This window comes from Micropterus salmoides, unplaced genomic scaffold (genome assembly GCF_014851395.1).
Source record: "Micropterus salmoides isolate LMB-PRFRI ecotype aquatic unplaced genomic scaffold, ASM1485139v1 Ms_hic_scaffold_15, whole genome shotgun sequence".
NCBI lineage: Eukaryota > Metazoa > Chordata > Actinopteri > Centrarchiformes > Centrarchidae > Micropterus > Micropterus salmoides.
The window spans coordinates 29633851-29646020 of NW_024040596.1; positions in this window are offsets into that span (position 1 = coordinate 29633851).

The following is a 12170-nucleotide window of genomic DNA, read 5'->3' on the forward strand; positions in this document are numbered from 1 at the left end:
GTTTCTCTCTATGATAGTTTTATATGGCTGTTCCACAGCCTCGGTCGTCACTGGGACTTCTCAGTCATCACTCTTTTCTCTGCATGGGGGGACAAGGCAAGGCTGCCCATGCTCACCATTGTTATTTGCTCTGTCTGTGGAACCACTGGCACAGGCCATTAGAGAAAGCGATGTAATATCCCCCATAACCGCACACCAGTCTCGACACTATCTTTCGCATTATGTGGATGACTTTTTCTTTCTAATATTCAGGAATCCTTGCCTCATGTTTTGGCCCTGTTTAATCATTTTCACAACATGGCAGGATATAGGGTAAACTGCTCCAATTCGGCTCTTCTCCCCCTGAACCCAGCAGCAAAGAATGCCAATCTACCCACCGTAGCTCCTTCACTTATTTTGGTATAGAAATCTACTCCAACTTTCACAAGATAATTCATGAACATTTTTACGGTGTCAAAAAGAAGATAATGGAGGATCTAAAAAGGTGGAATTCACTTCAAGTCTCTATGCAAGGCAGGATTTCAGCTGTCAAAATGAATATCTTGCCCCACTTTAACTTTTTATTCTTTATGATTCCTCTTCCTCCTCCCCCCAAGTATATCTCTGAAATGTATTCTCTAATATCACAGTTTACTTGGGGAGGAAAGCAGGCGAGAATTAAACTCACTGCTATTGAAAGTAGCAAGTTTACAGGAGGCCTGGCAGTTCCAAATCTGAATTTTTACTGTTACGCTTTCCGAATAAGACCACTGCAGTTGTGAAGACAGTGACTCGCAGGTTCCATGGCGGGCGATAGAGGCTGCACGCGTAAAACTACATCGCTTACTCTATGGGCATAGGACGTAGAAATATCCAGCTGCGTTATGGGAATATCGTTGTGAACTCTCTTGATGTCTGGAGGATAACAGGAAAGATGCTTGGTGTGACAGGTGTATTTTATAAGACCTCTCCTATGTGGAATAATTTGTATTTTCAGTCAGGTGGGGAACCATTTGTATTGCCCCCACGGGCTCGCAAAGGAGTATTTGCCTTTAGTGACCTGTCTGACAATACGGCGCTGCGCACATTTCAAGACATAAAAAACGATATCACATGCATTTTATGGAGAAATTGCACATCAACTCATACACTTCAAACTGACATAGGGCATATGCTACCCCTTTGAAGTGCTTTAACATGAACTCCTCTCAAGCCCTAGCTGCACACACTGCCAAGAACTAGCGCTTGGTACTACAATGCACATGTTTTGGGTGCGTGAGGTAATCAGACACTTCTGGGAGGTTGTACTTTCTATAATCTCGACACTTCGTCAAACTAACATCTTACCCAATCCTTGCCTTTGCCTTCTGAAGGATGACTCAGTTACCCCTTACTCTCAACTAGCGCAGACTCTGGTTCCAACCCTGCCTGCCTTTAAAACAATACTGGCTTTCTGCCTATCAGTATATCACATCTAGTGAGTGTACAACAGCACACCTTAACAACTTCTTTAACCACATCTATCCAGGCTTGGTCAGAGATCCAAGTGTCTATCCAGAACCTCCATGGGAAAAAGACTCCTGTAGAGCTAAAAGTATTTATGTTTAGGCCCAATGGTAACTTAAATGTGTCAGGAAGTGTCCTAACTTCAGCATGCTCACAGTGACAACATGCTGATGTTTAGGAGATATACCCAATACGAGGTGGAGAAATGATATCTGAGGCTGATGGGAATGTCAGTTTTGTGATGGAAACATTAACATGATGAGGGCACTAGATGAAAGGTCAGAGAATCACCAAAGTGATTACAGTTCATCCTGAGGGAAACATGAAGGTCTGAACCACGTTTCATCACAATCCATCCAACAGCTGCTGAAATGTTTCACTAAAAACTAAACATAAACTTCATGGAGGCGCTAGAGGAAAGGTCAGAGGATCACCAAAGTCAGTAATAATAATAATAATAATAATAATAATAATCTTTATTTGTAGAGCACTTTTCAAAAACAAGTTACAAAGTGCTTTAACAAGTGTAAAGACAATAATACCCAAGAGACAATAATACAAAAACAATACAAGATAAAAGCATGAAAACATTGAAAGGACTAAAATACACGTTTAAGATAAATATAAAATTAGTAAAATATAATAAAATAAAAGGGATAAAATAAAGTCAAATAAGATCGGGAAAGGCTCTCCTATAAAAGTATGTTTTAAGAAGGGACTTAAAAGAGTTCACTGACTCAGCCGACCTGATTTCCTCGGGCAGGCTGTTCCAGAGCCTCGGGGCCCTGACAGCAAACGCTCTGTCCCCTTTAGTTTTCAGTCGAGACTCTGGAACAGACAACAGACCTCTGCCCGGGGATCTCAAGGTGCGTGCTGGTGTGTATGGGACTAAAAGGTCAGAAATATAACAAGGCAAGAGGCCCTGAAGAGCTGTGATCAATAGAATTTTAAAGTCAATTCTAAAACATACTGGGAGCCAGTGTAATGAAGCTAAAATAGGAGTAATGTGGTCATATTTCTTTGTTCTGGTTAAAAGCCTGGCAGCTGAGTTCTGGACAGTCTGGAGTCGATAAATAGATTTTTGGGTTACACAGGTGAAAAGGCTGTTACAATAATCCAGGCGTGATGAGATGAAGGCGTGTAAAATGGTCTCGGTGTCCTTAAAAGTTAACATAGATCGAATTTTTGCTATATTTCTAAGTTGATAAAAACATGATTGAACAAGCTTTGTGGTGTGCTGCTCGAAATTTAAATTACTATCAAACCAAACACCAAGGTTCTTTGCCACAGGCTTAATGTGATTTACTAGGGAACCAGCAGATGACAGTATTTGAACTGCCACCTGCTGGGACCCGATGACCAGGATTTCTGTTTTGTCTGAGTTCAGCTGGAGGAAATTATTTGACATCCATTTTTTAACTTCACAAAGGCAGTTGTTAAGTGAACTCAGCATTCCAGGGTCTGTGGATCTGACGGGCAAGTATATTTGTGTGTCATCAGCATAAATATGAAAAGAAATGCCATGTTTATGGATAATATGTCCAAGGGGAAGCAGATACAAGGAAAACAAAATGGGTCCTAAGACCAACCCCTGAGGCACACCATATTTAACTGGACAGAACGAAGAGACAGAGTTGTTTACAGACACGCAAAACTTCCTATTTGACAGGTAGGATGAAAACCATTCTAGGGCAGTACCAGAGATCCCCACCCAGTGCCTCAGTCTGTCTAACATGATGTTGCAGCGCTAAGGTCGAGGAGTACTAGGCTTGAGCACATGCCTTCATCAGCAGACATTAAAAGGTCATTGGTGACTTTAAGCAGGGCAGTCTCAGTGTGGTACTTCCGAAAACCAGACTGAAACTTTTCAAATATTTTGTTATTTTCCAGTACAGTGAGCAGCTGTTTGGACACAATTCTTTCTAGAATCTTTGCAATAAAAGGCAGTTTTGAAATTGGTCTAAAATTATGTGGGAGGGAGGGATCTAAACCAGCTTTCTTTAAAAGTGGGTTCATGCAAGCCGTTTTAAAATAATCAGGGACACAACCAGTAGATAGGGAGCTGTTGAAAACAGAGATCAAATGGGGCCCAACAGAATCTATTACTTTCAGTAAAAACTTTGTAGGTATTACATCAAGTGGGCTGGAGGACACTCTCATTTGTGATACTGTTTTTAAAAGCTCAGACAAGTCGATGGGATAAAACTGGTTAAAACTCTGAACCTCTGAGTAAGAGGCCGCGGGGGTAATAGAGGCTCTGATTGACACCACCTTATTGGTAAAATAAGATAAAAACAATTCATCATTACTTCCAGCTGAGGCACAAGGAGGGGTTGGGTTTACCAGTTGATCCACATTCTTAAACAGAAACCTGGGACTGTGTTTATGTGTAGTAATGAGTTCAGAAAAATAGTGTGTTCTCGCATCCTTAACCAAGTTATTGTATTTAATTGATAAATCCTTCAGACTGAGGTAATGGACTTGGAGACTGGATTTTTTCCATCTGCGCTCTGCTTTCCTGCATTCCCTTTTTAGGCTGCGAATGCTGTCATTTATCCAGGGTTGCTTACTAGCTTTAGACGTAGGCCTAACCTTTAGAGGAGCAGTAATATTTAGTGAAGACAAACAGATATGATTGAAGTGATCGACCAGATTGTTGATGTTGGAATTAGACAGGTGTTGGCTTTGGCTCTGAAAGAATGCGCAAACCGCTAAATATCCCCAAAACACTTTGTTCATTAAAGAAGCAAGAACACACAGGGCTTGGTGAGGCGGCATGAGTAACAGGCGAATCGCAGCTAAAAACAATACATCTGTGGTCAGATATGGTCATGTCCACTAATTCCACAGAGGAAATGCTGACACCCAGGGTAAAAACCAAGTCCAGTGTATGACCACGGTTATGTGTTTGCCCTTTGACATGTTTGAAGTTAAAAGAAGTGGCCATATTTAAAAAGTCAGTTGCATTAACATTGGTGGGGTCATCAACATGAATATTAAAATACAAAGAACAAAGAACAATTCTGTCATAATTTAAAACCACAGTAGATAAAAATTCAGGAAGTTCTGATAAAAATCCTCCAGGCGGTTTTGGGGGGCGATAAATTATAACAAATATGATAGGTTGCAGCCCTCCAAGTCCAACTTCAAAGGAATTAAATTCATCACAGCGTACTTGATGACATTTTAAATTTTCCCTATACACGCTCACTAGCCCACCACCACGACCACTGACCCTCGGTTGACTAAAACAATCATATTGAGGCGGACACAGTTCAGCTAGCTGGCTATAGTCATTCATTTGCAACCATGATTCAGTTAAAAACATAAAATCTAGATTTGCAGACAAGATAAAATCATTTAAGATAAAAGTCTTACTTGAAAGTGATCTCACATTGAAGAGAGCCATTTTAAATGAGTTTGTTCTAGGTGCTGGAGTTGGTGCAGTTGTCCTAATCCTTAAGAGATTACTAATATTTCTGTGTGGGATGTGCACATTTCGGTTTACTGGTCTATGCGTGATGATGGCGACAGGAATAGAAGTCTTTGAAACACTGCTGGGAGCAGACAGCTTTACATGCCAGCAGGTGGAGACAGTTGTTTGTGTCAGTGAGGCAGAGATCTGTTCAGTGAGCGGTGGTGTGTCCAGGTGTGTTGCATGAATGATTAGTCATTCACGTAAATCATGTGTGGACCGCACCACATGCTGTATGTGTGCAGCTAACATTTCTGAGCCCCGTTTGTTTGGGTGAAGTCCGTCTGTCTTAAAAAGAGGCATTCTTTGCCAGAAAACATTAAAATTATCCACATAACACACACGATGAGTCCTGCAGGCGGACTGGGTGCTAGTAGTGGAGGCCAAGGAGTCTACTGAAGCGGCCAGAACCGCGACAAACTGTGGGAATGGGACCAGAGATAAAAAGGGACTTTCCACACTGCTTTAAAAAGTTAAAAAGACGGTTAAAATCTAATTTTGTCAGCTCAGACTGCCGAAGAGCTGTGTCATTTGTTCCGACATGGACTATCACTCTTGTGATGGAGGACGGGAGCGACGGCATCAGGTCCTGGAGTTTTTTAAAATGACAGCCGTGGTGGCACCGGGGAAGCAGTGAGTGGTAGCGTTAAAGAAACAGATGTTTCTGGTTATGGAGTCACCAATTATTAGTGTGGTTGGGGAGAAAAGAGGACGAGGAGATGCCGGTTGTGGGGTTCCAGAGTAGGACTGAGCAGAATCTGCTTCAACACTGCGTGCGGACTGAGGATGGAGTGTGTGAGCTGCCGAATGTTGTGTTGGAGTAGCAGTAACAGACCTGAGAGAAGGGCTACCCGACGGTGCAGGATAGAGACGGCCTCCGGAGCGTCAGAGCACAGCCTCCTTCAGAATCCTACAACGGGAAGCGGAGGTTTTTGACCGGGATGATGGCCGCCGATCAGACCCAGCGGCAGACCGGCGGCCGGGAGATGTAGCCGGTGGAGGAGATGCAACAGTGTCGGCAGGCACTGTGCGCCGAAAGAGATCCGTATCAGGGAGACTCGAAGCCGCAGATGCATCCGCTGGTTGGACCGGAGTGTCGTCAGACAGGGCTGCATAGCGGTTGGAGAGGCTGATGTGCGGAGGAGAGGCAGCCCCATCAGAGCCTTTCTTGCAGCCACGGACCACTACTTCAGGCCAGGTTGACTGATGCTTCGGAGTCGAGCAGGAGGAAAGCCTGGGAAGGCTAGAGGGGTCCCAAAACACGGTGTCCTGGATGTTAGCGGTTGCGCTAAGAGAAACAATCTGTTTGGCTTGTACTGAAGCTACATCCATAAAGCCAGTCAGCAGGGAATCTTTCTCTTTGAGTTCCTCTGAAAGTCGTCGGATGTCTTCCATAAGGTCAGCAGTCTTCTTGTTCACTTTCTTAAGGAGTGAGCAGTCCTCATGGGGCAGAGTTATCTCGACTAGCATAGTCACCGGAGCTTTGTTGCGATCAGTAGCGTTGATCGCGTTTTTACGGTCATCTAGCTTAAAATCCATGTCGGATGACTAAAATCCTTAACCCAGGTAAAACTTAAGTTTTTTAACTTAAGTTAAATAAAAAGGATATAAAAAATGTAATGAAAAAGAGTGGATAAAAGTGGATAAGAGTTCGGTTTAAGACGGAGCTTCCGACAGGTGGCTACAGACACCAACGCATGCGCAGAGTGCAGATTACGTCAGCAATTACGTCAGCGATCTTGTGACAAGATGATGCAAGATGATGCAGTAGGAGCACTCTTGGGGGAAACATGAAGGTCTGAACCGCGTTTCATCACAATCCATCAGCTGCTGAGATGTTTCACTAAAGACTAGTGCTTAAAATTTTTAATTGCGATTCATCGCATGCTTTTCTTGCGATTAATCGCATTGATACGCGCAAAACTGAACAATGAATTCTAAAGTAGTGTATTGCGCACTTTTATTTTAAATGTACTGCTATATACACAAAAGGGTAATAACGTGGTTTGCAAAGATTTTTTTTAACCACTTGTATTCCCTTTACACAGTAGAATAAAATATTTCTTGTAAATCCCAACTTAAACATTAATATAATCAAATCAAATATTAAACCAAAGCTTTTTGCCGCTGCCAGGACCTTTTATCTAGCTTATTAAAACAAGTTACCATCAGTTATCTTGTTTTTTTTTTCTGAACAGGTATCAGCAGGTATCTTTTAGCGGTCGTCTTATGTGAATGTGTTCACTCGTACAGACTTGACGAAATGACGTTACAAGTCGCGGTGGATATCTTACACGCACTGACCAGGTAAAGCAGCACTGAACACAGGGTGCAGCAGCTCACCTGCTGCCGTGATAACGTGATAACTGATTGTGGGTGAAAAAATATGGAAAATAGATAACAGCGTAGTCTGCCAAAGCCTCCCTCCGCTGCTTGTTTGGGTGGGTGATTTGTAGGCTGATCAACATTCCACGCCTTCTGTGACCCATGGTTTGACTGTATGTGTATTCAGAGGCAGTGAGCAACAGACCTTCAAAATAATAATAATTTTTTAAAAAGCAATAACGTCTCAGATGTTTAGTGAAGTTTGCAGTGTTGCCAAAGTATTTCACTGTCTTTGCACACACATCACACACAGCAACATTATTACCTTCACAGCTAAAATACAGCCAGACCTGGCTGTATTTACAGTCAGCCAGAGTCAGTATTCAATCGCGGGAAATGTAAACGGCTGCAGCGGCTCACTTCAAAGAAGCTCCGTCACAGAGCCATAGCGCAAGCATGACTTTGACAGGTGGAAGGAAAAGTATTTCCTATCAACCGAGTATAATTGGACCATCCTGGTAACACTAAGATACTTATAATAAAACACACACTCACTCCAAATGACTGAGTTTAGATATCGATCCTTTTATATGAGTATCGATCCTAGAGCAGGAAATGTTGGTATCAGAAATATCGATACTTTAGGATCCATCCGCATATCACTAATCTGAACCATGTTTCTTCGTAAGCCATCCAATAAATGTAAAGACATTACACCAAAAGCCTTTTATGTGAATCTCATCTCACACACTGTTAATGGAAAAGAGTGCCATCATGTACCTGTGCATCACAGCAGAGGCCAAGACACCCTTCACCATGTGTCACTCTTCATCTTGGCTTCTGTTTGAACTCTCCATTTTCATACATCAACATCACTAACAAAGACTCCATAACAAAGATATATATATATATAAATATTGAGACATAGAGTGTTTGTGTTGTTATCAGTCAGAGCTGTGAGGATGTGAGCGGCTGCATGGTGTTGATGTTCTCCTCTGCTGATGGGTCGGGACTCAGTGTGCTCTGCCACAGTTTGATGGATGTGTTTACCACCTCACCTGCGGAGTGACCTCATGAAAAGCCTGGGTCCTTTACAGCCAATATGAAACCATCTTCTCAGCTCCAGCACACAATCAGCTAAAAGAGCGGTGGGAATGAGGAAATCATCTCTTTAAAGCCCAAATTCAACAGAATAAAAGGTTGAAAGTCAATCATAAAAATTCTATAAAATGTGGGATTCTGGGTGATGTTCTTCTTATATTATTATTTTTTTATCTTTGTTTTTGTAGAAAAGTTGAAGTGTGTATGCTCCCTTTCAGCCTTGTTAATGTATAACAATCACACAGTTTAACACTTGGGAGCTGTAAGCTACAGACTCCCAGAACAGATGGACGAGACATTTTGCTCAGTGCGGTTTGCCAGGCCCCTGGCTACAGGTTTACTGTTGCATTTACAAGAAAGACAGAGAAAATAACATTATAGATATATTGTGACTGTTTTGAAGGAATTTAGAGGTACTGTAACACAGGTTTTCCCAGGTTATGTTAAGGTCATCAGACTCTTCACACATGGATAGAGGGATGAACAATAACCTTATTTGGACACTTAGTGAATCTCTATAGGTCTAAGAAGGATAAATATCCCCCAGACAGGAAGTATCCTGTGTTCAATGCTGCTTAACCATGTTATGTACGTCTTCATCAATCTCTGAAACTTTTTGTCACACCTGAACCCAGCTATCTTTATTTTCATTGACAAAAGGTCACATGGTTGTCATTGTCGTACGTTAAGAAGGCAAGTCTTATCTAACATGAGCAGATGCCTTTGAAGTCCCTCCCTTGCGCCCCATGGGACTTTATTCCGGAATGGTAACGTATGGTAGTCAACGGCAAGAGACAACACATTTTTTATCCCGTTTGAATTGTGCCCTGAGTTACACACATGATGTTAATATATATAATTAAAACATCAAGAAAGTCGCAGTTTGTCGTAAAACAGTAAACTAACATTTAGTTTTTTGTGAAACCGCTCAATGAAGTACATCTCTCGTCTCACACAACAAACCCCGTCACCCCTTTCCTCCAGAACGAGAGGGAAAGTATTGAAAGAGGTGAAAGGCTGTACACGTTGCTTGTATGTTTACATTCTGGTAAAAAGCAAGCTGGCGTGACGGTGTGTAATCAGACAATCAGAGACATTTTATAGAGGAGGCATGCCACTTTAAGAATCCTTGATATAATTCTTTAGGGAAAGCCTGTAACGCCATAGATGACGGATATCCCGCCCATCCCACTAGAAAGCCAATCGTCTGCTTTCCGAGGTGGAACACATATTTCAGCCCACTGACACTGGGGACGCTGGGGACATGTCCCCACCTTATTTTGAAATGGTTGATTTTGTCCCCATCACTTTTTGAAAACATTTGTTATAAAGGTTTGGAAAAACAGTTCCAAGAAATGTTAACTAACAAATTAAAATGCTTTGAGAAAGGTTTATTTCCACAGTAAGAAAACATGCAATGCAAACAAATGCGCATTGTCCAAGAAAAGTAACTAAATACTGCATTATATTCCATTATATTTTTATATGAATTAATTGTCCCCTGCCAGCTGAATTTGTTATATAAATAAAGGAATTTCTACCATAAATTGGAGCATTAAGTGTTTAATGCTCCAATTGTCTGGGGGAGGACCCTCAGACCCCCGCTCATATATTTCAGCATTTTCTTCAAAATGTTAAAAATCGTCTTGTTTCGTGCATCATCTCCTTCTCGTGACCCAAGCGTATCATCACGGCCCTAATCTGAGCCCTTATGTCCCCACCGCTTTTCAATGCAAAGTGACGCCCTTGTTTCAGCCAATCATGTGGTTCTGCTCACATGGAAGTAGAACCTGAGGGGAAAAACACTTTTCATCAAACTTTTTTAGCGTTTTTTTTAATTTTATCAGATATTACTGATGATTCTATACATGCAGGTTTTATGTCCCGGTGACCAGTGAAAGTGCAGTCAGGGCTCTCTCCGCATTCAAAATAACCGCCCGTGGCGTGGACCTGCCTGTAAGGACTTTGGTGTAATTCAGGGCACAATTCCTCAGTTAGGATTTGTTTGCCTGTGATTCCTGTGTTGACACATGCCTGCCTGATTTACTAAAGCTTGGCGTGAGTAAAAACCTGTGCAAACTTGATATTACCAGCAAATTAACAGGTAAGCTGATCAACTAACGGTGTGCACGGAGAATGACTTCTTCCAAAAGTGTAAGATAGCACCTGTTGTTCATTTACTACTTTTGCCTTAATGAATATGCAATTTGGGGCATTTAAATTTTATTGTGCAAAGTGATAGGAGGGTAACATGTAAATACATAACACACAATGTGATCTAACAAGCCTAAAAGCAATTTCATGTGAGTGCAACAGCATCTATATTTAATACGTTTGAAAGGAAGGTGCAAACCGCCAAGTGCCGCTGTGTTTTTTTGTATTTTCCTTTAGCTTTGGCAATACTGTTGTATTAACATTCATGCTTATAAAGCAAATTTTGTTTCGACCTGACTTCTTTTCTCCGTAAGATGGAAGAATTTAGAAAGTTGCGTGGCGCTGCGGAGAGCACCCAGCTGCAGTAGTGCATTCACAGCGCACCGGTCGTAATAGCGACACAACCCATTGTAGGTATCAGGGAGGGAATGGGGCGTTGGGATGTACAGGCCAGGGACAGGAGATCACGGAGCGACCGGGCATGGTGAAGACAATCGGTGATTGTTCCCTCTGACTGGATGAAGCACAATCTACTGGCATTTCCCTGCATCTGGGTCATTGCAGCATACTGCATCTGTTTCTGCTGGGGTTTCCCAAAGCAGTTTTTCTGGTGTGCTGTTCCAAGTACTTAGTGCAATCTCAGGCAGGTACATACGATTTCCACATAGTAACGCACTGAATGAAACAAACCAAGGTTTTTACGCTGTGGCTGCTTTCCCTCCAGACTCTCCATGGTGGAAACCATTAAAACACGCAAAACCTAATTTAAATACTTCCACCTCCATTGTGTTTGCACCTGTCGTCATCTACGCAATAATTCTTAGTTAATCACCCATAACATGTTGTACAATTACACGTGCAATATATTAGAATGCACACGCAATTTAATACCCGGCCCTTTGTGTAATAAATTGCTGATTTAGTGTCAGTGGCTCTGTCAGAGAAGTCCCTATTCCCTGTGTTCCCGTCACCCTGCATGCACCTGTCGTGACACATCCCAATTTACATGTGAAACATCTTTAAGTATATAAAGACCAAGCTTTCATTCAAGCAGAGTTTCATTTTGTTGGTCTGTATTAGCAGCCAGCTCACAGTCAGAGACGGTGTGACATTCAAAGGTCAAGAGACAGATTCAGCACACTGTATGAGGACTGTTGCATAGCGAGCAGTGTCGCTCACCAACGCTGTAGTACTCTTACTGTGTATCAGTGTTAGTCACGTTATTACTGTTTCTCCTCTAGTTAAGCTGCTTCACATTCTACTTTGTTTCACACATTCAACGTCATGTTACAAACAGTAGTCTACTGCAGATGCACCACCTTTGTGTGTCTGATGAGCTGCATCATGCATTTGTGAATATTATGCAGTATGTATATGTTTATGTGCTTGTATTTCATTGCTACTCACTATTTCCTTGCCTGTTTTTCATAAATGCTTGCACTTTTCTTTCCTCTCTCAACTGGTATTTCTAAAAGCCATGTAAGTATATGTTCCTCTAATAAGATCTCAAATCATCATATTTTAGAAAATGATGACCATTCACAAAAAGTGTTAAAGGCTTGGCCTGTCCTGAGACAAGAACACAAAGGTTTTTATCACTGACCTTAAAAGGTAGACATTTAGTCTCCGC